General features: G+C 48.4%; 1 pseudogene across 1 annotated transcript in view; it reads left to right on the top strand.

Annotated features, from left to right (window-relative positions):
- Positions 1 to 24,385, top strand: part of LOC308508561 (small RNA 2'-O-methyltransferase-like) — a 52,731-nt pseudogene extending 28,346 nt beyond the window's left edge. Inside the window, exon 2 of the transcript in view lies at positions 24,280 to 24,385. The product of the transcript in view is annotated as a small RNA 2'-O-methyltransferase-like (transcript). The remainder of the gene's footprint in view (positions 1 to 24,279) is intronic.
- Positions 24,386 to 25,219: the final 834 nt, after the last annotated feature.

Raw genomic sequence — 25,219 nt, 5'->3', positions numbered from 1 at the left:
GTGACACTGGCCAGGCACCGGGGGCACTTTTTGGAGTGGGAGATCCCGACAGCCCTTCCTGTCTGCTCCCTTAGCCCGGTGTGTCTGACAGCCTTTCACTTCTTAGCTCTTATTCAAGCTCCATCGCTCACCAGGCGTGTGGAGTGGCCGAGGGTCGAGCTACGAGCTGGCTGCCTGTGTTTGATTCTTGCTATGCCACTCACAGTGGAAAGAGGTTCTTAATTCTCTGGACCTGAGTTTCCTCATCTGTAACTTGCTGATGATAATAGTAGTAGCTGCCTCCGAGGATGATTCCTCTGATTGAATAAGTTAAATAAGGTAGGTGGCATTTAGCAGGCTCTCGATACATGGGGTTGTACCGTACACTTGACAGAAGGGGAGCAGACTTGGTAAGAAGAAGGGACTTGCCCCAGGAAGTCACTTAAACTCAGCTCCATCTGAGTCCCAAGTCAACACATAGTCTTCTCTAGTTCCTTCTCCCTCCTACGGACAACGGTCAAGTTCAGGCCTTTTTGGGTTTCTGAAGCCTTCTCTTCTGGCATCATAATTGGCAAAACACTCTCCTGCCTCCTCCCACCCGAGCACAACTTATTAGCTAATTGAACCTTGGTGAATTGAAGTCTCCAAGGGCACCCTTCCTCTGGAAAGCCGGGCCAGCCAAGGCCACTCCACTGACCCGGGTAGGAATGACAAATCTCTGGTCAATCAATCCCCTTTATGACAAGGCAGCCGTTTCCTCCTCTTAGGTCCCCCCCAACCCTGAAGCCTGGTACATCTAGTCAGCGCCTGGTCAAGGACACGGGGCATCTCCTCCTTTCTGATTTCATTCTGCTGCTGCCTGGCTGCCCAGACACATGAAGTGGTGAAGTGCAATCTCTGTCTGTTGTTGCTGACCCGCGTGCCTCAGAGTGCTGAGCAGGCAAGCAGGATCTGCTGCTCACTGCCGCAGACATCACTCTCTGTGATAAGGGCCAGCGTGCACCCTCGAATGGGAAGTGTGTCATCCTGCACCATCACTGGGCAGCTGGGTGGGCAAGGCCGCCTCTCAGACTCAGAGTGGGGCACTCAGCAAGCAGACAGCAGGGATGGCCTCCAGCGGGCCCTGGAGAAGGCCAATTGGGTTCCCTTGAGGTCCCAGCACAGCGATGCTGGAATGGCAGACGTTCCTGCTGCTGGCCTTGGAGAGAGAAGGTGTGTGATCTCACCCGCATGGCCTATTGTGTACCATGCAATGGTCCTTAAGGGCAAGGACTTTGGGGTGAGGCCAGCTTGTGTGCTCAACCCAGCGGTCAACATGGCTAATAACAATTGGGTTCCATTTCATCCCATATCGGTGACAAATGTGAGGCTTTTAAAATGTACCCATTATTCTTTGACACCCCTCCCTTTAAAAGTGCAGCCTAATTCCCCTCCCCTTGAATGTGGGTGGGACTTAGGGATTGGCTATTTCCCTTCACCCGGGCCAGGGAGGGATTCTGGGCACCATGGAAATTTTAACAGAAGCCATTTTTGCAATTCCCTGAAGACCTACTATAGGGCAGGTAGCAGGCTAAGCGGTTTCCCAGGGCCCCTCATTTGTTCCTCAGGCCCACTAGAGGAGTAGCTGCTATTGTTACCAACCCTTTATTAAAGATGAGGAAACTGAGGCACAGAAAGGCGAGAGTGATTTACTTTTCTGTGAGTGAGTAACTCACGCGCGACATCAGCGAGTAAGTTGCAAAGCTGTGTTTGAGCGTCTGTGGCCTGGCCCGGAGGCTCCTTCTTAGCCCTATGTTACCCTGCCCCAAGGATGCAGCCACAAGAAGAGTCCTGGACCAGCTACCTGGAGACCTGGCTGTCGGTCCTGGCCCATGCCCTGAGCCAGGCCTCTCCAGTCTAGGTAGGTGAAATGGGTGTGGCATTCCCCACAGGCACTGGCTGTGCCCTGAGATGACCCATGAATGACAAAGGACTTGGTGACCTCTGCAGCTCTGTGCCCACAAGGGGTCTGGTGGGAGGAGGCAGAGGAAGCCCCTGAGAGGTCGGAGGTCAGCCTCTTTCCAGGAGGAAGAGGGGAGAAGTCGGGACTCGGGCAGCATTACGGGGGTCATTAGAGGGACCTGTGGGCACAGAGGCTCTGGAAGCTGACCTGGGAATTGTTAGTTAAACTTTGTACACAGTGGGAATCTTTAACAAAATGCCAAGGAAATACTGTTTGAGTAGGAATGTGTGGTTTACACATAGTTTTCACAGCCATCTCAGGGAATTCTCACCTCACACCGGGTGTGGCAGCTTAGTGACACCCTGCTACCCACTTACGTCCCCAGACCAGATCATGGGGGACCCGCTGGATTCTTCTTGTCTCCCAAATCCCCTAATCTCATCAGCCACTGGGAGGTCCTGTCTCCTTGTGCTTCCTTCCCCTCCCCCCACCCCTGCTGCCCTGTGCCTTATTGCCAGCACCACCCCTGGCCTGCTGGGTCACTGCCATCATCTACTGGATGCTTCTCTGCTACCCATTGCTCTTCCCTCTGATTGCTTCTCCACCTTTCAGATCGAGGGATCTCTCTAAGGCACAATTGAACTAATCGTCCTTTCTAACTTTCAATTCCTCTCTCAGTGGCTTCCATAAACCTCAAGATCAAGTCCAAATGCCTGAGCATGTCTAATGGAGTCTTCTGTGCCCGGCCACCCTGGACACAAATCCTGAGTCATGTCTTTGAACTAGAAAACTCATTTGGCTGGGGGCCAGCATGGTAATCAGAGAAGGCTTCCTGGAGGAAGTGACAACTAAGCTGGGAGATAAAGGATGATTGAGAGTCCATGTCATAGACCATACATGAAAGGTGCTGTGGGACAATAGCAGCAGAGGACCTTTCCTGAGGTACCACCCCCATACCCTCCATCCCCCTGTGCCTTGGGATTTCTGAGAGGAAGCAGAACTGTGGGGCTCTTCCACAGGTTGTGCAGTATGGACATTCTGGGAAATACCGCTGGCTAGTGGGCCAATGTCCACACAGGAAAGGGGATGCAGGGTTGGATTTGCTGAACCTAGATAAGCAGCCCCGGGGTGCCTCAGAGAGGAAGCCCCTGTGCCTGGGAGCCGCATGTGCATGGGTGGTAGCTGTGTTTGTAATAGGCAGGTATTGACGGACACTGGCACACGCACACAGGAGATAAAATGGCCACCGGGGGGCTGGCCATCAGGGAATGAGAGAGCGTCCTGCATGCTGGCGAAGGGACCATGGCTCTCTCCTCAGGGGCCTGAGGAGATCCCCAATGAGTTCGTGGCTGAGAGAGGAGGGGTCTGCACTCTGTTTTTAAAACCCTCTGCAAAGGTAGGGCTGGGCACAGGATATTTCATGCCTGGGAAGCTGGGGCACTGACGTTTGTGTCTGTTCAGAAAACAGGTCTGATGCAGTGTAATGATTTGAGATGAATCAATCCCTCTGCATGGCAATTCATCTCAAACCCAACCCTCAATTCCAGGGGTGCCAGGGGCCCCAGGAAAGAATCAGATAGCACTGAGGAGGTGCCTCTTCATCAACTGGGAATCCTCCAGCTCCCAGTTTTTACCAATAACATGATGCTGGGCAGCTGCTTCCTCTTTTGAGGACCTCAGTCTTTCCATCTGTGAAATGGGAATCTTAGTAATAACCGTTCTGCCTCCTAAGACAGTTGGAGGATCAAATAGGATAATGGAGCTAAAGTTACATAGGCATCTGGTGAGCTATGTACAACCATAGTTGGGGGTGCAGGAGACGACAGGAAGGCTTGGCTCCTGCGATCACACAGCTTACCGTCTGGTAGGGAAGCAGATAAATAGCCAGACTAGAAATTCCCATGGGAAAGGTGCTCTGATGGCGTAGTTCAGGGGCTGTGGGAACATACTGTAGGAGTACCTCAACCAGGGAAGGCTTCCTGGAGGAGGTGACTACCTGAAGAAAAGGAAGAAGATGAAAGTGGGAGCGAAGCATGTTCAGGGTGGGGGTCGGGAGTTGGAGGGAAAGGGGAAGGAGGAACGGGGGAAGGGGTCAGGGGGAAGGGGAAAAAGGAAGGGGGAAGGGGAGCGGGAAGGGGGAGAGGGTAGGGGGGAGGGGGGAGGGAGTTACTTGAATGGTTTTGGCTACTGCAGCCCCTTTCGTACATTGCCTGTTGGAAGTCTAGTAGCACTTGGTGAGATTCAGAGTGTGACAAGTGCACGTGTGCCTATGCATCGTGGGGAAGAAGATACTCTGGCCTGGAGGGCTTGGCTGTGCCCCCAATCGTAAATCAAATGCAATAATGAATCTTAGGAGGAATTCCAGAAATTAGTACCACCATCAAAGACTGTAAAGATGGAGGTTCACATCATGTCCCCATTCAATTTACCGATCTTGTTTATGCAAACACTGAAGGAACAGGCATGGCTGTGACCTACCACCTCCTCCAAGAAGCCTTCATGGACTTCCCCTGGGCTAAGTGAGTTACGACCTCCTGGGAACACCCACGACACCTCACCTGGTTCCCACCATAGATACATTTGTATGCCTTCACCTCGGTTAGCTCAGGGACACCCTGGACCCTCCTGCCTGTCTGCCATTCTTGGGGCAGAGTTGCCGGTGGTTCTTGGTCAAAGTTATTATCCTGAGTGGCTGGGTGGTAGTTGTTTGTCTATAGTAGCCTGGTGACAAGTTCTAGTGCCTTCCAACCTTCTGTGTGTCTGGGGCCCAGGAAAGCAGGCTCCCTGACGGGGGACTTTCACAGCCATTAGCCCACTCTGGGAAAATGAGAATTTCCACATGCAGATACCAGCTAATGGAGACCCTCATTACTTGTCACAGTGTTAATTTGAGGAGATAGTCCTGTGCACATTAGGAGGCTATTTTAGTGCCACACGAATTAGACACCTTTATTAGCCATCAGAGGTCAGGGAGGTAATGAAGCACTTGAGGTAGAAGGGAGAAATCACGCTTCACCTTTAGTCTGGTCATTTCCCCATGTTTCAAAGGTGTCAGCTCATCTGTCAGGCATTGCCCACGGCCTGATGGGGTCTCGGGCATTCCAGAACAGGGGTGGGCAGGCAAGGGGAGGGTCTGCATGGGCCATCTGATCTGGGTGCACACCAGGGCCTGCTTGATATGCACATATGTACAGGAATGTGGCATTCAAGTGTGTGTGCGCATGTGTGTGTGAAGAGTAAGTGTGTTTCCATGCATACGAACGTGTGTAAAGAACTTTCTACCTGAGCTGGAGGAAAACAGAATGGACTACCTGTGGAGGAGTGAGCTCCCTGAGATTTGAGGTGCTCACTCTGAGACCCTGGACAGCTGGCCTCTTTGGAGGAGCTCTTGAAAGGGAAGATGGACCTTGCAGAGGTGCTGGACAGACCTCGGTCTCAGGATCCTGGATCTTGGATCTCTGCACTGGGATCCAGAAGACCTGGTCCCCGCTCACGGCTCTTGCATTGCCTAGAGGCTGGGGTGAATCCTTTGTCCCTTCTGGGTCTCGGCCCCCACTGCCAGCAGGGACTGGGGGGCTTTAGAATGGAGACCTCCAGCTGCTTCCCAGGACACTTTAGCAGTTCTGTTCAGGGCCTCATTGTAGGGCTTGTGTGCGTTGACAGGCCCTTGACTAGCTCTGGGGTCCCTGCTCGTCCAGGCAGGATGATCAGACCTGCTTTAGGGTTTCTGCTCCTCTCCCTCGGGGCTGTCAGCTTAGCTGGTAATGCTTCTGGAATGCCCACATACTGCCCTTTGAGGCACCCCTTCCCCCCCAGGCTGCCACTCTCTGATTTCCTCTTGGCTCTTGGGAGAGACACAGAAGCTGTGGGGATCACAGCTTCCCTGATAAACACCGGATGTGAGGAGTCACCTTCCCCCTCATAAGGACTGCAAAGGCCTGGTGTCCTGACTCACCAGAGGGTGGGAGGGGAGGCAAGGGAGCTCCTGGAGTGTACTCTGGTCACATGGCGGAAGGCCCCCAGAGCTCCTTCTGCACTCCAGGCTGCTGACCCCCTCAGTCACCCTGACTCTCTGGGCACAGCACTTTGCAGCCTAGCAATGACTTTCTCCTCCACTTGCTCAAGAAATTTTTACTCCTGGCAGCAACCTCAGCCCACTGGACAGATGAAGTGAGGGCAGGACCCACTCAGAAGCAGACAACGAGCGTGGCACTGAGCTGGGTCTGGCCTGGGGCCCCTGCAGGGTCTGCACCGCGCTGTACCCCTCTCTCGGCTTCTCCTGCAGCCTTTGAATTCATTCCTGAGCATATGCTGAGGGCTGTGAGCTTGTGGGCAGTGTGGAGGGGCAAGGGGCAGCCTCTTTGGAGGGCGTTGGAGTCACCCCTCTAGGCCTGGGCTGGGTCACCTGGGTGGCCTTGGGCAGGTCACTTCATCTTTGTAGGCCATCTTTTCTTCACCTGTAGAATCTTGTCAGAGGACATGAGAAGGTCCTGGCACCTTCCTGGAGCTCAATAGGCCTGTCACACACGGTGGTTCTTGCTGCTTTCCCCTCCTCTTAAAACCAAGTGACTTGGAATAGGCTTGGGTCTTTGCCAGGGAAGAAAGTAGGAGCCAGTTTGCTTGGGATGAATTCTGGCATGGTACCCAGCCCCCAACTCCCACTCTGTCACCTTGAGCCCTACTGTTCCCTTCCTGTGTGGGCCCATGGCAAGCCTGGATGGTCCCATGCTGATCAGAGAGAGACCGAGGGGAGAGAAGTGCAGAACCAGGGCAGTAGACCGGCAGGGACAACCAGAGCCCCCAGTCCCACCTTGTCTGAGTGTCTACGGGGGTTGAGTGGCCCAGTTAGGACATGCGGCCCTTTTGGTTTGCGGCCTTATGTCATATGTCCCTGTTTGAACAAGAGGCCATCTGATTCATCACTTTCTCTCCTCAGCCCTGGGTGGGTGCCTGAAACATGGTAGCTGTTTGCAGAATAAACCAGTCCAGCAACGGGTGAGGCGCTGGAAGACCTTGTAGAATCAGGGGCGTTAGTCCTGATTGGGAACTTAGAGTTTCTTTTAAACCCGCATCTTGTTGATGAGGAAACAGGGCTGGGAGCAGAAGTCCCTGGGGAGGCAGAAGACTTCAGTGGGCTGGACTAAGGCAGGCTGGGGGAGGGCCCAGAGCTGGGAGCTCAGGGGTGTGTGGGAGCGTGGCCTGGGCTCCAGGGTGGAGGAGAAGATGGTGAAGCAGGTAGCTGGGCTGGGGTGTGAGAGGATGAGGGAGGGCATGGGGGGAGATTCAACAGGAATCTTGTAAGCCGAGAAGAAAGAGCATCTATATGACAGCCCCGATGTGAGAATGTGCAGTCACATTTGGGACGCCGTGGAAAGTGTATTAGGGTCTGGAGCTGCCTAGACCACAGAGGAAGGCATGGACAGAGCCAGAACTAGAGCCCCAGCCAGCCAGGCTCGTGTCCAGCGCTCACTCCACGCACACCCTCCCCACGTCTAAAAGTCTGGACAGCCAGAAAAGGCTGTGGCCAGATGCCATTCTACTGGCCGGTCTGTGTACCACACATGGGAATGGGATGGGTGCCAAAGCCCCTCCCCAAGCCCCGGGACCCCCTGAGGAGGAGATGTGGTCCCCTGAACACAGCACATGGGATTGCAGGCAACTCTGCCCACAGGCATCACACATACACCTCCATCCCATGGTTTTGTTTTCTCGGGGTGGCAGGGTTGAGGGGAGAAGGGAGACACGGGCGGCCTCCACACATAGTGGCAAAGTTGGGCCATTGATTTGCATTTATTTCCTGCTCAACTGAACCAGGCTGGCTGCTGCTGGGGGTGGGGGCTAGGGGGCTGCTCTTTAGCATTTTAAGTTTGCAGATAATTGGAGGAAAATAACTCCAATAATGAAATCACTGCTGGATCGCATTCTGATACATGACAAATCAATTCATTTATGATACCTTCTTTGTCACACTGAGCCATTCTGGCGCTCAGTGGAAACCTCTTAAATTAATAAAACTGTTAAATCCATAAAATCCTCCGTTCCGAGTAGCACATCACAGCACAAGTTTGAATCATTAAAGGAATAAAACTGATAAATGTGAGCTGGGGAGTGTCTGTGTCTGCAAAGAGGGGCTGGCTTTTAAGACAGATACAATATAATAGTCATAAGCTAAGATATATCCTCACTATATAAAGCAGGGGAGGGGAGGTTGGGGCAGGGCCATCTGCATATTCCAGTGAAGGAAGGCTGGTGGATACAGGCCTAGCAGCATGGGGCAGGCTGCTTTAGTGTTGATTTGTGGAGCTTTGGCCTTTTGAATAAAATATGATTTAATAGCAAAAAAATATATATAATGCCTTTATTGGACCCAGTTCAACCTGACTTAGCTCAACAAGGATTTTCCCCAAAAGCTGCACTTGTCTGAAAGGGGAGGAATGACACACTCTCAGACCACACGCTGACCAGGGAGTGGGAATCTTGGTGGATGGAGGGAGGGGGAAGGAACGGACCAGGAGCCCAGGCAGGGCTGGGCAGCCTCCCAGCTGACTGCTTCCTGGCTGTGTGACCTTGGGCAGGCTCCTGCACTTCTCTGAGCTTTCATTTCATCACCTATAAATGGGATGGGGGTGCTGATCTCGATGGGAGGAATGCGCGAGAAAGACCTTTGTAAACCGTAAAGTGCAAGAGGATGGTCCATTAATGATTATTTTTGAATGTGGCCCCAACTGGTAAAGGTTCCTGCTATTTTTACTGCACGTGGATTTTGGGGTGTGTTGCACGTACGTCAAACAGCACGATTTTGATAGAGTGTACAGTACTGTAAAGTTCTAGTGCCCATGCACGACATCGTTTGTGATGTTGTGTACTCCATTTAGACACGTTCCTCTCCAAATGCGTAGTCTGGATGGGCTCAGGAGGAAGCGGCAGGGAGGCCAGCACACAGACAACAGCCGATGAAGGCTGTTCCAAGCTGTTCCTCCCTCACGTCAGTCCCGAGTGTCAGACACTTACGGTGTGTCCAGGGGCCCTCTGTGCCAGGCACCCAGCAAGGGTGGGCAGGTGGGAACCACAGGAAATGAATGCGACCTTGCTGGCCTTTGGGGTCTCACGTGACCTCCTCTCCTGCTCATTTGCTTTTTACTTCCATGAAACTTGATGGTCCCTGAAACGCAAGTCTGGGCCTTCTCCTTTACCTTGCCTCCTCTAGGCACTAAAAACAGATGGAGTGTTCAGTGCACATTCTAGACTACAGGCTCACCCAGCGAGGAAACTGGGCCCATAATAATAAACCTTCTTACATTGCACCCCGCTATGCACAGACATGTTATACAGTCATAAAATGTTTAGGAAATAATATTTACCCTCAATGCATGTTTGAGATTCTATTCTATTCTATTCTATTCTATTCTATTCTATTCTATTCTATTCTATTCTATTCTATTCTATTCTATTCTATTCTATTCTATTCTATTCATTCCATTTCATTCCATTCCACTGTTTTCTCAGTTTTAAAAACTCTGTCTTGATCCATGAAATTAGTTTTATGATCCATTAATGGGTGTGACCAGTAGCTTGGATAATTCTGATCTGGTCTACCTCCCAGTTTTCTGACAAATGACTTGCCACAAAGCAAAGGCCACAGAGCACTGACCAGTTCCACCCCGCAGGATGGGAGGGTCCAAGGCCACAACCTTCCAGGCCATCTGCCCTCATAGCCACTCCTCTGTGGCTCAACCTGAGCGCTGCCAGAGACCTTCCCATTGGTCACTCCGTGCAGGACTCAGGGACTCCAGAGAGGAAGGGAATGGGGAAGCTGTCACTAGTGGCCTTCGTCCACCTTCTTAAAGAGACAGTGGAAATGACAAGGCAGCTCACCTGCCCTCTCCATCTCACAGGATCAAAGGGGTCTGGGGGCAGGGGAGTCCATGCCCCTGGCATAATGAGCCACGTGGTCCCAGCAAGTTGACAAGCCCTCACTCCCCCCAACCGTCAGGAGTTCTTGACAGCCGGCAACACGAGCACTAATTGCCAGCCAGGGTGAGGGTGGCAGCCCCGCAATCTATATCAATTATGGGCATTGGCCGTGGCTGTGAGACAAAAAGGTTCCTCAGAGGCTGTCAGACCCCGGTGTCATTATTCAGGACGGCTGTGCCTGCTGGAAGCTGGACAGGAACAATGGCCACCCGTCACCCCCCACCGCCTGGGTGGCCTGGCCCTGGGCACTGCTGGCTCGCCGGGCAGAGCCTGACAGGTGTAGGGACAAACACTAGGCCCGTCTGCTCCACCTTGATGTTTTGTCACCATGTGTGTCTCCTTGAGCTCATGGGCTGCCATTGCCCCCCTCTCTCCCATCACCTCTCTTAGGCAGAGAAAGATTCAGGCTGGGTTTTTGTTTAATCAAGTGGTTGTTTTTCCTTGTGGGGAAACTGAAATGGTTTCCCAAATCATCACGATTGGTGGCTCTCAAATTAAGAGCTACTGAGGGGCACTGGGAGGTTCCGTGAGGGATATTCAGGACCTTCCATCCCGTGCTCAGGCTAAATCTAGTTTTCAGGTCAGGCTTTCCACGATACACTGATTCTCACATTTTAGCACGCATCAGAATCCCTTAGAGGTAGCGCTGGGTAAACCAGAGCTCGTGGGTCCCAGATTCCAGTCTTTCAGGGGATGTGGCGTGGGGCCACGTGAGCAGTTCTAACAAGTTCCTGGTTAGGTGGATGGTGCTGGTCCACAGGCCACTCTGTGAGACCCCCTGTCCCGGGAAGGACTTCTCAATCTCTGTGTGGCTGCACGGCATATTTCTGGGTGGCTTTGTCAAAATACACATGTGAGGGCATCAGCACAAACCTAGAATCCGAATTTTCAGACCGCTTCTGGGACCTGGCACGTCAGATGCTCCCTAGCGCCCTTGGCCCCAAGTGGCTGGGGGAGGTCACAAGAGATGACACGTCCCACTTCAGTTATTCAGAGAGGCAAGGCTGCCTAGGAAAGCAGTAAGTCCCTGGGGCTAGAGGGGTCCAAGCCCAATTTGGGCTACTAGCCCTCTAGGTTGTGCTCGAAGGTGCCCAGAATGAGGTAGAAATTGGATGGGGTTCTCCAAAGGGTTTCCTCCCTCACTCAAACATCTGGGAACTGGGGGATGGGGACATAGAGTTTGGGTGCGACTTGGATTCATTCTGTCTCCTGTGTCCCAGGATGCCCCACGGCTCAGTGGTTTAATTTCCCACCACATTTACTTCACAACCAACAAGTTCTTCACACACTATCTCACTCACTCCCCAAAGTGATCATATCACCCTCTCCACCTCCTCACGAGAGGCAGGCACCTATTACTATACTGGCCTAAGAAGTTAAAGGTCTTGTCCAGGGGCTCACCACGCTTCCTCAGGGTCTCCTGGGGGGCAGGAGCTGGCCACACAGCACTGACGGTAAAGGTGACAGCATGGCATGTGAGGCCAGCAAGACCCCACACAGCTGAGGGAATAATGGCAGGTGTCCGGAAGGGAATGGTGGGAGCCTGGTAAAGAGGCTCTGAGTTAGCTGTCCAGGGCCCTGGGGCTCTAGAGGATCTAGGGGTCAGGCTTTGATTAAGCGGCTTTCTGGGGTGGAAGTCGGTTTGTTTCCCGGGGGTCTGACTACCCCCCAGAGTCTGAGTCCAGTGCTCTGCCTCTCCGTAGCCAGCCTTACCCCTCAGGGTATCCCACGCCTCTTCCTGTGGTACTTTGCTGTGGCTTTTTTTAGAAAAATCAGCTGTATTGAGGTATAATTGACATTCTATAAACGTCATTCATTGGAAGTGCAGTCAGATGAGTTTTAGTAAATTTATACAGTGTGGTGCCATCACCACAATCTAGTTTTAGAACATTTCCATCATTCCAAACAGTTTCCTCATGTCTGTTTCAATCAATCCTCGCTCCCACTCTTGGCCCAAGGAAACGACCGATCCACTTTCTCTCTCTATAGTTTTGCTTTTCTAGAAATTTTGTGCAAATGGAATCATGCCATAAATCACCTTTTGTATCCGTTTCCTGTAACGTAGCAAAATGTTTATAGGTAGTTTGTTTCAGGTGTCAGTACGTCATTCCTTTTTATTGCTAAGTAGTATTCTGACATATGGCTACACCACATTTTATTTATCCACTCACCAGATCTCGGACATTAGGGTTGCTTCCCAATTTGGGCCATTTCAAATAATACTGCTATGAACACTGGCATGTAAGTCTTTATGTTTGTATTTCTCTTGGGTGGATACCTAGGAGTCATATGTTAAGTGTGTGCTTAACTTTTTAAGAAACTGCCAAACTGTTTTCCAAAGTGACTACCATTTTATAGTCTCAGCAGCAATGCATAAGGGTTTCCGTTTCTCCACTTTCCTCTCCAACACTTGTTATTGTCTACCATTTTTATTAGAGCCATTCAACTGTGTAAGTAAGAGTGTCTTTAATTTGCTTTTCCCTAGTGACTAATGATACCAAGTTTCTTTCCATGGGCCTATTAGTCGTGCATATATCTTTGATTTAGTGTTTATTCAAATCTTTTTCTCTTAATTGGGTTGTTTGTTTTATTATTGAGTTATTAAAGTTTTTTATGTATATATGCTCAAGACAAGTCTTTTATCACATATATAATTTATAAGCATTTTCTTCCAGCCTGAGGCTTATCTCCTCATTTTCTTAATAGTCTTTTGAAATGCAAAAGTTCTAAATTTAAATGAAGTCCAATTTATCAGTTTTTTCTATTATGGATCATGTGTTGGTATCCTATTTTAGAAATCTTTGCTTAACTCCAAGTCTCATGGATTTTCTCCTGTTTTTTATTTTTTCCAGAAGTCATATAGTTTTAACTCTTATATTTAGATCTTATATTTAACTCTTATATTTAATTTTTCATATGATCTAAGGTAAGAATCTAAGGTAAGGTAATTTTTTAAAAAATATAGATATATCCAATTGTCCCAGCATTATTTGCTGAGAAGACTCTCCTTTCCTTATTAAATTGTCTTGGCACTTTGTTGCAAATCAATTGATCATACATATGTGGTTTTATTTCTGGATTTTCTATTCTGTTCCATTGATCTATATATCTGTCTTTATACTAACACAATGCTGTCTTGATTACTGTGGTTTTATAGCAAAATTTGAAATCTAGTAGCGTAATCCTCCAACTTTGAAATCTAGTAGTGTAAGTAAGTCCTCCAACTTTGTTCTTGTTTTGGCTATTCTAGGTTATTTTGATTTCCATATAAATTATAGGATCAGCTGGCCAATTTCTACAAAAAACAAACAAACAAACAAACACACACACAAAGCAAAACACACACACACACACACACACACACACACACACACACACACACAAATGAAAGAAAAAGAAAGCCTGCTGAGATTTTGATAGAGATTTGGTAAGAATTTTGAGGGCAATTTGAGGAAACTTGCCATCTTAAAAATTTTGAGTCTTCCAATTCATGAACATTTACTTAGATCTCCTTTAATTTAGGTCTTTTTAAATTTCTTAACAGGATTTTATAGTTTTCTATATACCGTTCTTTTATTTCTTTTGTTAAATTTATTCCTAAATACTTTCTTTTTTTAAAAATCCTATTGTGAATGAATGATGTTCTTAATTTTACATTTAGATTGTCCATTGGTAGTAGATAGAAATACAATTGATTTTTGTATATCCGTTTTACATGTAGCGGTGGTTTTACACCCAAAATGTCTTGACATTCCTCCCACTGAAGGACAGGCTCAGTGTACCGCCATACCGCCTTGAATGTGCCTGATCTCGGAAGCTAAGCAGGGTGGGACCCGGTTAATACTTGGATGGGAGAGATGGGATATATGCTCCCTCCTTGAGTCTGGCTCTGGAAGTTCTTGACCAATAAACTATGGCAGAAGCACTGCTGTGCCAGTTTCCAGGCCTTTAGAACCAGCAGCTTCCTGCAGCTTTCCTTTCCTGTCTCTTGGGATACTTGCTCCTGGAGCCCAGCCACCATGCTGTGAGAAAGTCCCAGCAGCCACGGGAGGGGTCCATGGAGAGGAGCGCAGGCCTCCAGCCCTTAGCAGCACCAACTTGCCAGCCATGGGATGGAGCAGTCTCAAAGTGGATCGTCCAGCCTCTGGGTGAACTGCATTAGCTGGCGCTGGAGGGAGCGGAGAGGACCCTGCTAGGCCTTGCCTTAAATGCATTTGTGAGCAAAAGAAAAAAATGGCCATTGTTGATTTCAACCACTAAGGTTTTGGGGTGGTTTGCTTCCCAGAACTAGATAATTGGACCATTTGCCTTCTGAGTCTGATTAAGTACTCAGATGAAAAGGAAAGAAGCAAGAGGGAAAGTGAGCAGGAAGGAAGGGATAACAGAAGGAAGAGACGAAAATGTGTGATAATTTGATGGCCTGCTCTGTGCTAGACATATGTCTTGATCTTTAAAGTTAGACCAGGTCACAAACCGCCCTGCCACAAACAAACACACTGTGTCTGACCTCAGGGAGGCCATTCCTTCCCTCGGGGTCTCAGTCTCCTCATCTGTACAATGGGGCCATTTAATTCTCTCTGCCATGACCCAGGAGAAAGGCTGAGCCAGGTGAGGCCCTCTGGGCTGAAGCTGAAAGGGTTGTCCTTGAGGGGTACCTCTGGCTGTGGACCCCTAGTCACTTTAAAAATCTCACTGCATCTGTAAAAACCTGTGTGCCTAAGGCAGGAGGAGGAGGAGAGGGAAGACAAGAAAACTGGGAAGAGCCATCATAATTACAATAATATTTGGTATTGTCACGCTTCTTTCTTTGATACGTGATTTTTAATTAATCCTTGCATTTTGAAGTAGTTGTAAATTCACGTGTAGTTTGAAGAAATAATACAGATGTCCCTTGTACCCTTTACCCAATTGCCCCCAAAAGTGACATCTTATAAAATAGTAGCACCATATCATAACTAGGACCTTGACATGGACTTAGTCAAGATACAGAACATTTCCAACACCACGAGGTATGTTTCTTTCTTGAGAGTAGCTTTCAACCTAGTAAGAAGCGGGGCCCAAGGGGAGCAGGCACAGCAGGGGAATGGATGGCCCCTGGGTATCCACCCTCCTGGGGACTGGCACTATGAGGGAGGAGGCAAGGCAGAACACAGGCAGAGCCAGCCTCCTCTGAGTGAGCAGAGAGCCACTGGCCAGCCTGGCGGTTTTGTCTCAGAAGAGGTGGCCCTGGCAGGGAGTGGGGTGGGGCTACGCCTCTGTGGGGCTGTCCTGGGACAGAGGGCGTAGGTGGGGCCTCTTCGGCCTGTAGGAGGCTGATTCCAAGCTCAGGATAAGGCCACATGCGTGCTCATCACTGGAGGTGTGTCGGGGGAGCTGGACAACCCCTGCTGGGCCCCCACTTTGTGGAGGATGGGTGCCTGATGAAGGCTGGTCTAGATGACTCTTGGAGCCCCAAGAAGCTGTTGTGGGGATGGTAATGCCATATCTGAATTCTCCAGGCTTTGTCCCTAGAGATGCAGCTGGTCTAGCTGGGCTTCTCTGGGTGTTCCCTGCCTTCAACCTTCCCTCTTGGCACAGCCTTTCTCTGTCCGGGCCTGTCCCACAGACCCCAGCGCTGCTGTGCTGCCCTGTCTTCCCAGGACCAATCAGTGATCATGAGGCCCAAGGTCAGACCTGTTTGTTTGGAGTTGTCTGGAGAGCAAAGCCCTGAGTGAGAGGGGGCGAGGTGGGGGGCGGGCAGGACTGACAGGTGGCAGCTTGGCTCCACTTGCAAGTGCCACGGGGCAGGCTGGCCCCTCTGCTATGGCTCTCTTTTTGGTGTGCTGATCTTTGCACTCATCTCCACGGTCCGGATCCCTTTTTCTTTTGCTCTTTCTTGCTTGGCTTTTCTGTGCCCTTCAATTCTCAGCTGAAAGGACACCGCCGCAGAGAAGCCCTCCCTGACTGCCACAGAATGCATCCCCTCTCTCTTCCTCCACAGCTCATCCACCTCCTGCTGTTTCCTCCCTGGCCATTACAATCTGTCATTGTCTTTTGGTCCATGAGGTTGGGTCTGGTCTGTCTGTCCTGCTGGACTACCAGCTCTGTGCTGGTGGGGCCACTTTTGCCTTCTCTTGGCTGTGCTCCCATGCCTAGCACAGCTGGTGCGCAATGAATAAATGAACAGTAATAGCTAATACTTGCAGAGTATTGATAGGCATTCGACCTCGTTCTAAACTACCTATATTAACTGAATAACTCCTCTTGACAACCTGTGAGGTGAGGCTATTATTCTCCTTATTTTACAGATGAGGAACCAGTGACAGAGTCTAAGTGTCCCAGAGATAGAAAGAGGTGAGGCTGGGATTTGAACCCAGGGAGTCTGGCACCAGAGACAATGCTCTCGAGCCCCTGAAGGACTGATACCTACTGGCCCTGACCTGCTTTGTGGGGGTTGTGGACACCAGGCTCCATTGCTCTTCCCCAGCTGACACGAGCCTCCCTCCCTGCTTGCCCCTCCTTCTCCTTCTCTCTTGGCTGAGAGCTCTAACTCCACCGGTCCTGGAAGGTCCTGGCAGGCTTCTCACCTCCCAGAAGTCCTGTAAGGAAGACTTGTCATTCTCTTATGACAAAGGGGAAATGGAGCCTCTGCAGGGAAAGAAAGTGGGACTACATTACATCTAGTCCAGGGCCTTTTTCTCTGCCTTCAACTGCTTGACTAACAGGTGGGAAAGCATTTCCAAAGTCTGGGTGGGTTCCCGGATGAGGCTCTTATTTCCCACCAGCCCTAAGAGGCATGGCTTTTATCCCCATTCCACTGATGGAGAAATTGAGGTCCAAGGGTGGTGACCTGGCCAAAGTAGATTCAGATTTCCTGGCTTCCAGCTCTGAGCTTCATCCAGGGTACCCATAACATCACTCGGCAGAGGTTCCTGAGGGGCCTCTGCAGGTTTACCTGCCCCAGAGTCAGGGTGAGAAGTCAAGGAGGCTGACACACTAAAGGTGAGCAATACGAGACCAAACTGCATGGCAGGTGACCTCTGACATGCAGCCCTAGCCAGGGATGAATGAATGCATGAATGAGTGAATAATTCTCAGGTGTATGACCCACAGTGGGCACCTGTAGGGACTCTGTAAGTGCCAGCTGCCCATTGAGTCCTCTAGAACCAGCCTGCATCACTTAAAAGCTCAGACTGGGGAGAATGGCCCCTGTCCTAAGGAAGAGGGAAATCCAGGGATCTGGGAGATCAGGGAAGGCTTCTTGGAGGAGGTCGCTGGGCATGGAAGGTTGCGGGGAGAAATGCCTCCTGAGCCACGGGGTAGGAGACCTAACAGGGCCATCAGAACCCTGGATTCAGCTGGGTTCCTTCACTAGGTTGGAGGGGAGGGCAGGAGAGGAAGGGCATAGGCCCCAGAGAAGGGGTGGGGTGTCTACCCATCCTTGTAAGAGGCCCAAAACAGCCAGGCTTAGGAGAGGTGGGCCATTCCTCTGGTCCCTGTATGCCTCAGAATCTGTGTCCCCAGCCTTTTACTCCCAACACCCGTTTCTCTGCGAAACCCATCATCCTGCTGGTTTTAGCTTTAGATACAGGTGGGTCCTGTTTCAAAGACTTGCAGTCTACGAAAATCCAAACTTCTAGGGGAAGGGCATTTCATCTGTTGAATCCTCCCAGGGAGCGAGGCGTTTCCATACACTCATTTCTTTCTCACAAGAACCCATGAAGGAGTTCTTTTATGTTTTTTAAACAGCTTTGTTGTTTAAAGTTCACCCATTTCAAGTATACAATTCAGTGGTTTTTAGTATATTTGCAGAGTTGTGCAAGTATCACAATAATATAATTTTAGGATATTTCATCATCCCCCAAGGAAACTGTGTCCATTAGCAGTCACTCCCATCCCCTTCCCCTCCCCCACAAATAGGAACAAAGTAGAGAGGGCCTAATGTACTCCTTCTATCTTACCCCCTAACTTCCATCGTTACGAAGTTGCTTTCTGCTTCTTTCGTTTTTGTTCATGCTGTTGCCGAAGAATGTTAAACCTACGCTGCTTTGGAGTCCATTGACCAGCACCATGGATGCCGCCTGGGAGTTAGTTAGAAATGCAGACTCTGAGGCCCCACCCCAGACCTACCGCATGGGAATCTGCCTTTTAGAGCCCCAGGGGATGTGCCTTCACTGCAGCGTTTGAGCAGCTCTGGGATAAAGGACACCCAGTCCTCATGCGTGGCAGGTCACCTTCGTGCACTTCAGTACGCATCTCTGAAACAGGGGCACTGTCTTCATAGCCCACGGGGCCATTATCACAACTACTGAAATAAGCGACCATCCCATTCTGAAATGTGGAAACAGGCCCAGAGGGGTTACACCTATGGCCCAGGTCTCAGCTACGAAAGCAGCGCGGGTTTTGAACCCAGACCCAGCTGGCTGTATACCTTTCCTCCCTGTAGCCTCGCTGTTCTGAAGGGCTTTTAGCTGTGGTCAAAGGTGCCCTCTTTTATCAAGGGCAGCTGGGGCCCTTGGCAGAGAGCTACATTGTAGACATCAAGACACGCGGACTGCTGGTTTCCTCGCTAAGTGATTGGGGTGGCAACAGCAGTGTCTGGAATGACAACCAGATGACAAGGTGACCACGGGCAGCCTCCCAGTTGGCACACTGATGATATGAGAACAGAGGGGATTTCTGGCTGCCAGGGAAGGGGCTGCCTGCACCCAGACTCTACCTGTCACCAACTTGCTGTGTGCTATGGGCCAGATTGTCCCCTCTGGGAACCTCTGCCTCTCTCTGGAAGAGGTCAGACAAGGTGACCTGGGCCTGGTCCCCAGACAGAGGGGTGTGCCGTGTGAGCCATCACAATGCCCAGCTGGTGGGCTATTCTGGGCCATAGCACTGCGGTGTTCGCTGGGTAACCCCGTCCCTCCTCCCTGCCTGAACCCAGCCAGGCGCTATTGAGGGAGAGCATCTGCTTGCTAAGAGGCACCTGGTAGGAAACGGAGGGCAGATTCTTCACGCTTTCTCTGATGAAGCAGAATCAGAGCTAGTATCCTTGAGGCCTTTTGGGGGCCTGGCCCTCTCCTGGGGGTTCTGGAGGAGCCCAGGGAAAGGGCAAGCCTGGGCTTGGCCCTCTGGGGGCCAGCAGGCTGAAGTGGAGGGAGGACTTAGAAAGCCCCATCCTTGCGTCAGCTCAAGTCATTCTTGACCAGACTCCTCATCTAATGGAGGGGGAAACTGAGGCAGCACAGCACAAACTGGGGCTTCTCGGGGCTTCTCTGGCTCTACTTATGGGTGTGCTGTGACCTGCCTGGAAGGAAGGCCATGGATGTGCTACAGGGACCGTCCCCCATTCGCTGAGCTCACCCCATCAGTAACAGGGCAGTCTGGGGTCAGGTGGCCTGGGTCGAAACCCCACCTCCGGCTCTTACAGGAGTGTGACCTCAGGTGAAGTGCAGAGTAACTGTAGTCTGGGCTGCCTCTTATGGAAATAGGGAGTGATTGTCTCAGTATTCATCTCAGATCTTGGCTGGGAGGAGCGACTACAGGTAAGCTACCTGGCACGTAGCACGTGATCAGTATAGCATAGCTATTACTATTATTAATTAGTATAATTGTCCTTTTTGTCAGAGCCATAATGTCTTATAGGACAAAATGCCTTCTTATCAGACCATGGTTTCCTCTCCTGCCTTATCTCTCTCTTCTCTGCTTTATGTTCCAGCCAAAATAAATCTTTAAGTTGTTTCCTGAACTGGTTTCTTACCTCCAGACCTTAGCTCATACCGTTCCCTCGATCTGAAGCCCTCTTGCTAATTTCTACTTTCCTTCGGGTCTCAATGTACACCTCATTTCCCTGACAACTTCCCTCAAACCAAGTCGGGTTGGGGTCCCTCCTGGGGGCACCCCTTATGGATACCAACAGGCTCTGCATTGGCAGTGCTTATTTATTTGTCTGTTTGCCCCACCAGATGGTGAATTCCGTGCAGCAGGGGACAGTCTCCAGCACTTAGTACAGGCCCTGCTCACTGGAGGTTCCCAGGGAATATTACTCAAATGATTGAAGGGGTGCTGCCTGTTGGTATACAGTCAGTGTCAAATGAGTGCACACTACATGCAATGGGAAGTCATGGCTAGATACCCCACAGTGCACATCTGTGGGACTTGGTGGTCAGGAAAGGTTTGCAGTAAGAGGTGAGGCATAATGATAGCCTTGGAGGGTGATGGACAGGGAGAGAGGAGGGAGAAGCATTTTAATTGCTTTCCATAAATGTGTATTTATGTACTTGACTTAGTGGTAAACCGTCTCTAATCTCACGAAGTCCTTCATTCCTGCTGGGTATTTGGAAAGCAAGACCCCCAGGGGAATTTATATTTGGGACAAATATACAGAGGATGCCAAAAAAAGTATACACATTTGAAGAAAGGAAAAAACTGTGTTAAAATTGTAATACTCAGTTTTTCACCGTTAATTATGATATTAGCTGAGGGTTTGTCATAGATGGCCTTTATTATGTTAAGGGATTTTCCTTCTATACCTATTTTATTAAGTGTTTTAATCATAAATGGATGTTGTATCTTGTCAAATGCTTTTTCTGCATCGATTGATATAATCATATGATTTTTTGTCCTTTATTTTGTTTATGTGATGTATCACATTGATGGATTTGCGGATGTTGAACCATCCTTGTGCCCCAGGGATGAACCCCACTTGGTCGTGATGAATAATCTTTTTAATGCATTGTTGTATTCAATTTGCTAGAATTTTGTTTAGGATTTTTGCATCTGTATTCATCAGAGATATTGGTCTGTAGTTTTCTTTTTTTGTGTTGTCCTTACCAGGTTTTGGTATCAGGGTAATGTTGGCCTCATAAAATGAGTTAGGGAGTACTGACTCTTCTTCAATTTTTTGGAAGAGTTTGAGCAGGATTGGTATTAGATCCTCTTTGAAGGTTTGGTAGAATTCACTGGTGAAGCCATCTGGTCCCGGACTTTTGCTTTTTGGAGGTTTTGGATGACTGATTCAGTTTCGTTACTGGTGATCGGTCTGTTTAGATTTTCCAGTTCTTCATGGTTCAGCCTTGGAAGGCCTTATGTTTCTAAGAACTTGTCCATTTCTTCTAGGTTATTGAATTTGGTGGCATATAGTCCTTCATAGTATTCTTGCATGATCCTTTGTATTTCTGTGGTGTCCGTGATAACTTCCCCTTTTTCATTTCTGATTTTGTTAATTAGTGTCTTCTCTCTTCTTATCTTAGTGAGTCTAGCCAAGGGTTTGTCAATTTTGTTAATCTTTTCAAAGAACCAGCTCTTTGTTACATTAATGTTTTCTATTGTCTTTTTGTTCTCTATTTCATTTAGTTCTGCTCTGATTTTTGTTATTTCCTTTCTTCTGCTGACCTTGGGTTTCACTTGTTCTTCTGTTTCTAGTACTTTAAGGTGTGATGTGAGGTTATTTATCTGGGATTTTTCTTGTTTCTTGAGATAGGCCTGTAATAATATAAATTTCCCTCTTAAAACTGCTTTTGCTGCATCCCCAAAATTTTGGTAGGATGTATTTTCATTCTCATTTATTTCTATGTATCTTTTGATCTCTCTTCTGATTTCTCCTTTTATTAGAAACAGTAAATGAATACAGTAAAGTGGCCAGCTACAAAATCAACGTACAAAAGTGTATTGCATTCCTATATACTAACAATGAAACCCAAGAAAAAGAAATAAAAAAAAATTTCTTTTGCAATTGCAAAAAGAATAAAATACCTAGGAAGAAACTGAATCAAGGATGTGAAAGACATACATGCTGAAAACTATAAGACATTTTTAAAAGAAATTGAAGAGGACAAAAAGAAATGGAAGGACATTCCATGCTCATGGATTGGAAGAATGAACATAGTTAAAATGGCTGTATTACCCAAAGCAATATATAGATTTAATGCAATCCCCATCAAAATCCCAATGTCATTTTTTAAAGAAATAGAACAAAAAATCATCAGATTTGTTTGGAACCACAAAGACCCCGAATAGCCAAAGAAATCTTAAAAAAAAAGAACACTACTGGAGGTATCACACTCCCTGACTTTAGCTTGTACTACAGGGCAACAATAATCAAAACAGCACGGTATTGGCAGAAAAACAGACACACAGACCAATGGAATAGAATTGAGAACTCAGAAATAAAACCACATAAATATGGACAGATAATTTTTGATAAGCAGAAAACATACAATGGAGAAAAGACAGCCTCTTCAATAAATGGTGCTGGGAGAATTGGATAGCTACATGCAAAAGAATGAAACTGAACTGCTATCTGTCACCATATACCAAAATTAATTCAAAGTGGATAAAAGACCTAAGCATAAGACCTGAAACAATAAACTGCATAAAAGAAAACATAGGTACTAAACTTATGGACCTTGGGTTCGAAGAGCATTTTATGAATTTGATTCCAAAGGCAAGGGAAGTAAAAGCTAAAATAAATGAATGGGACTATATCAAGCTTAAAAGCTTCTGCACAGCAAAAGAAACCATCGACAAAATAAAGAGGCAACCAACTGAATAGGAGAAGATTTTTGCAAACAGTGCCTCTGATAAGGGTCTAATATACAAGGAACTCATACAACTCAACAACAAAAAAACAAACAACCCAATTGAAAAATGGGCAGAGGACCTGAAGAGACATTTCTCCAAAGAGGACATACAAATGGCAAATAGATATATGAAAAAATGCTCAAGATCACTAATCATCAGAGAAATGCAAGCAAAAACCTCAATGAGATATCACCTCACCCCAGTCAGAATGGCTATCATCAACAAGACAAATAGTAACAAGTGTTGGAGAGGCTGTGGAGAAAAAGGAACCCTCATACACTGTTGGTGGGAATGCAAACTGGTGCAGCCGCTATGGAAGGCAGTGTGGAGGTTCCTCAAAAAATTACGAATAGAATTACCATGTGACCCAGCAATCCCTCTCCTGGTTATCTACCCAAAAAATCTGAAAACATTTATACATAAAGACACGTGTGCTCCCATGTTCATTACAGCTTTGTTTACGGTGGCCAAGACATGGAAACAACCAAAATGTCCTTCGATAGATGAATGGGTAAAGAAGTTGTGGTATATATACACAATGGAATACTATTCGGCAGTAAGAAAAGATGAAATAGGACCATTTGTGACAACATGGATGGATCTTGAGAGTATAATGCTAAGTGAAATAAGTCAGACAGAAAAAGCAGAGAACCATATGACTTCACTGATATGTGGTATGTAAACCAAAAACAACAAAAGAACAAGACAAACAAATGAAGGAACAAAAACTCACAGAGATAGACAATAGTTCAGGGGTTACCAGAGGGTAAGTGGGGAGCGGGCTCTAGAAGAGGGTAAATGAGGTCTAATATATGGTGATGGAAGGAGAACTGACTCTGGGTGGTGAACACACAATGTGATTTATAGATGATGTAATACAGAATTGTACACCTGAAACCTATGTAAATTTACTAACAACTGTCACCCCAATAAACTTTAATTAAAAAAAATTGTAATACTTAATATATACTGATAACGAAAGATGAATACAAGTCATGTGTATACATTTTTTGGGCACTCTTGGTATTATTGATTGACACGGAGAAAGCTATGGAAATTGGGGCAGGGAAGCTTGGGAAAAGTTTCAGATGTGAGGTGACATTTGAGTAGGGCTATGAAGGAAGCATGGGCGTTTACAAGGTAGGTTAAAAAGGAAAGTCAGTGTATGCCAAGGGAACAGCCAATCAGAAGTCACTGAGAGAAAAAGATGTGTTTGAGGCATGCTGAAAAGTACTTACTTCAGGTGGCATGCAAGGTGCCAACGTGGGTGGCAGCATATTATAACGCAAGCATATTACTGTGAATATCAGTCTACGGAATTAGGAAACGATCCTGTAGCTCATTTATTCCCCTCATATTTACTGAGCACTTACTATGTGTCAGGATGTGTGCCAGGTGTTGGGCATGCCCTGCTGAAAGCAATAAGTTGGTTCCTATCTTTGTGGAGTTTACAGTCTACAAAGGACCCACTGAAAATGCTTAAGCAAGTGACATGGTCAGACTGGGACCTTGGGACAAATCAAGTGTTCTAGTCACTGAAATGAAGGATTGACGACAAGGAGACTGGTCAGAAGGAGACCAGAAAGAGCACAGGCAAGAGGTGAGGGTCTGATCCAGGCTGGTGGAGGAGACAGAGAGGGGCCACGTGCGATCGATTAAAGATGACTGTGTGTTCCTTTCTACTGCGCCCATCAAGAGGTGCAGTCTACCCTTTGACCCTTGAATCGGAGCTGGCCTTAGTGCATGGCTTGACCAATAGGATGTGATGGAAGTCATGTGGGACTTCTGAGGCTGGGTCATAAGAAACCTTGACGCTTGCCTGGGCTCCCTAGGAGACACTACGTGGAGCTCAATCTGCCATGGAAGAAGTCCGACTATCCCCAGGCCTCCATGCTGCAGAGGCCACATGCAGCTCTGACAGTCCCGGCGGAGCTCTGACTTTTAGGCATCCCTGTTAAGGCACTAGACGTGCAAATGAAGCCAACACGGAACCTTCAGACATGCCCATCCACCAGCTGAGTACCATGTGAGAGCCCTCTACCCACACCACATGGGCCCTGCCTGAATTCCTGACCTACAAAACTGTGAGACGTAGTAAAACAATGTTTGGTTGAAGTCACTAAGTTTTGGAGATAAAGTGGAACAGGATGAAAGACAGAGGCCTTGAGGAGGCAAAGCCAGCAGGTCCCACCCCCTAGATATGAGGAAGAGGCCCTGTCACTTTAGGTGGGACTGAGGTGTCCAAGTAAAGGTTGCCTGACATAGCAAATAAAAATACTTGATGCCCAGTTAAATTTCAGATAAACACTAAATAAGTTTCTAGTTTAAGTATGCCCCAAGTACTGTAAGGAATCTGAAATTCAAATAGACTGAAATTCAAATTTAACTGGGCGTCCTGTATTTCACCTGGCCACCCTAATCCAAGTGGGGGGAATGGCCTGTGCAAGTGGCTGGAGGTGGGGATCCAGGAAGATGTCAGCCTGAGAGATTATGGGGACAGGGGCCCTGGGGTCAAATATGCAGGGTCTTCTGGGACCCTGTCCAGGGAACTGGCTGGGATGCTGGCTATGGAAGGCCTGTGCTGGATCTTCAATGGAACTGGTGTATGTTTTCTTGGCAGGTGTCTTGGTATCAGCTGGGCCTGGAGCCCCAGTCATGTGTGGTGCTGGTGACTGGGGAAAGGCAAGTGCAGGGTCCACCTGCCCCTGGCAGGGTACCTCCCTGTAGCTTGTGAACAATGCAGCCTGCTAAGAAGAGCTCCCCGTGTGGCTG

Source organism: Rhinolophus hipposideros (assembly GCF_964194185.1).
Source record: "Rhinolophus hipposideros genome assembly, chromosome: 15".
In the NCBI taxonomy this organism is placed as follows: Eukaryota; Metazoa; Chordata; class Mammalia; order Chiroptera; family Rhinolophidae; genus Rhinolophus; species Rhinolophus hipposideros.
This window is presented reverse-complemented; position numbering and strand designations above follow the sequence as displayed.